Below are 2,500 nucleotides of genomic sequence, written 5' to 3'. Positions count from 1 at the left end.
AGCGGAGCACCGAGGCTGGGGAGAGGGGAGCAGGAGCCGGGGGCTGGGGGGGGTGGGGTGGGGGGGGGGCGTTCAGGACAAGCGGTCAAGCCCCGGGGAGCAGCTGTCAAATGTTCCAAGTCCCCACTCGGCCACCAGGTCCACCCCAGTCTAGCAATGGGGTTGACCTGGCTGATGGCCGGTTAGTGTCAAGGTAAACTCACCGTCGTCCACAGGAGGGCAGCTCTCAGGCCGTCCGGCTGCGGCTGACTCTGGGGCGGTGCCCGGTCCCGGCAGCGAGGGGCGGGGGGGGGGCGCGGAGCGACACGGAGCTAACCGGCCCCCGGGGCCGGGGGCGCCTCCCGCGACTTTGGGGGCCGCGGGTCGTCAGTGGCGTGCAGGCCGGGCCTCTCCCGGGGGATTCGGGGGGGGGGGGGGGCGGTCCTGCGGGCCGGGCGCAGGGGGCTCGAGCGAGCCCGGGCCGGTCCGCCCCGGGGCCGGGGTCTCCGCCTGCGGCTCGGGGGGGCGCGGGTCGTCGGGGGAGGAAGCCCGGGGGAGCTGCACGCCGGCCTGCCAGGCCAGGCCAGGCCTGGCCTGGGTGGCCGCGGGGGGATTCGGGGCGGTCCCGCGAGCCGGCGGCCGGGCGCAGGGGGTCCGAGCGCGTCCGAGCGAGTCCGTCCCGGCCCCGGGGTCTCCCCCTGCGGCTCTGGGGGGCCGTGGGTCCCCGCTGGCGGAAGCCGCTGGGCGCTGGACACCCGCCGTCCGTCCCGCCTGGCCAGGCCTGGCCTGGGTGGCCGCGGGGCGGGGGATTCGGGGCGGTCCCGCGAGCCGGCGGCCGGGCGCAGGGGGTCCGAGCGCGTCCGAGCGAGTCCGTCCCGGCCCCGGGGTGTCCCCCTGCGGCTCTGGGGGCCGTGGGTCCCCGCTGGAGGAAGCCGCTGGGCGCTGGACACCCGCCGTCCGTCCCGCCTGGCCAGGCCTGGCCTGGGTGGCCGCGGGGGGATTCGGGGCGGTCCCGCGAGCCGGCGCCCGGGCGCAGGGGGTCCGAGCGAGTCCGTCCCGGGCCCGGGGCCTCCCCCTGCGGCTTTGGGGGCCGTGGGTCCCCGCTGGCGGAAGCCGCTGGGCGCTGGACACCCGCCGTCCGTCCCGCCTGGCCAGGCCTGGCCTGGGTGGCCGCGGGGCGGGGGGATTCGGGGCGGTCCTGCGGGCCGGCGGCCGGGAGGGTCCGGGCCAGTCCGCCCCATGCCCGGGGTCTCCCCCAGCGGCTTCGGTGGGTCCTCCGCGGAGGAAGCCGGGTGGGGAGCCGGACCCCAGGCGCCCAGACCCGTGACCTGCGGCCGCGACCTCCGACTCGGCAGGAGCGACGAGGGGCTTTCCGGCCCGTCCCCCCCCTCTCCTTCCTCCCCAGAAAAGGAGAGAGAGCTGGCTCGGACCGGGAAAAGCTGCCTACGGCACCTGGGATTCCCAGGCGGTCACCCATCCAAGTACTAGCCAGGCCCGGGACGGTTTACCTTCCGAGATCGGACGGGATCGGGGGCGTTCGGTCCGGTATGGCCGTAGGCACCCGGCCCCCGCGCCTCCTCGCCCGCTTTCCCCTGCCGACGCCCGGGCCTGCCGCACGGTGAGCCCCGGTCGGACTGCCCCCCTGCGGCAGGGCCCCCGTCTCTCGCGGGCCCGGTCCTTTTTTCCTTCTCGAGCTCCGGGGCCCGGGCTGGCCGCCAGAGCCCCTCCGCCCGCCCGCCCTCCCCGGCGTCGGGGAAAATATTGTCCCGGACATCCAGTGCGCCCTGATCCTGTCAGCCGGGGGGGGGGGTGGGTGGGTGGAGGGGGGGCAGTCCCTCGCTGCGGCCGGGGAGGGTGAGCCCAGGGCGGCTTGCCTGCCGTCCGAGTCCCCTCTCGGCCACCAGGTCAACCCCGAGCCGAAAGGGCTGAAAAATTTTCAGAGTCCCCTCCCGGGCACCAGGTCAACCCGTGGAATCGAACGGGTTCGCCTGCTGGCCGGTTCGCTTCCCGGCCACCAGGTCAACCCGTAGGTTTGAACGGGCACGCCCGGTGGCCGCTTTCCCGTCCGGTCACCAGGTCAACCCGGATCTCCCTCCTTCCCTGGGCGCCCCCTCCTCGGAGGCGTCAGGTTCCATTTTCTTTTTCCCCCCAGACTTCCAGGGGCCCGATCCAGTCGGCCGGGAGGCAGTCCCTCGCTGCGGCCGGGGTGGGTGAGGCCAGGGCGGCTTGCCTGCCGTCCGAGTCCCCTCTCGGCCACCAGGTCAACCCCGAGCCGAAAGGGCTGAACATTTTTCAGAGTCCCCTCCCGGGCACCAGGTCAACCCGTGGAATCGAACGGGTTCACCTGCTGGCCGGTTCGCTTCCCGGCCACCAGGTCAACCCGTAGGTTGCCGACGGGGCTAGCCAGTGGCCGGTTTGCTTTCCGGCCGCCAGGTCAACCCCTAGGTTTGAACGGGCACGCCCGGTGGCCGCTTTCCCGTCCGGTCACCAGGTCGACCCGGATCTCCCTCCTTCCCTGGGC

At 74.9% G+C, this 2,500-nt stretch overlaps 1 non-coding gene across 1 annotated transcript; it reads right to left on the bottom strand.

Moving 5' to 3' along the window:
* Nucleotides 1-1,419: 1,419 nt before the first annotated feature.
* Nucleotides 1,420-1,538, bottom strand: LOC128823779 (5S ribosomal RNA). The gene has a single exon (XR_008442015.1). It is a non-coding gene; the product is annotated as a 5S ribosomal RNA (ribosomal RNA).
* Nucleotides 1,539-2,500: the final 962 nt, after the last annotated feature.

This window comes from Malaclemys terrapin, chromosome 15, assembly GCF_027887155.1.
Source record: "Malaclemys terrapin pileata isolate rMalTer1 chromosome 15, rMalTer1.hap1, whole genome shotgun sequence".
NCBI classification, from domain to species: Eukaryota; Metazoa; Chordata; order Testudines; family Emydidae; genus Malaclemys; species Malaclemys terrapin.
This window is presented reverse-complemented; position numbering and strand designations above follow the sequence as displayed.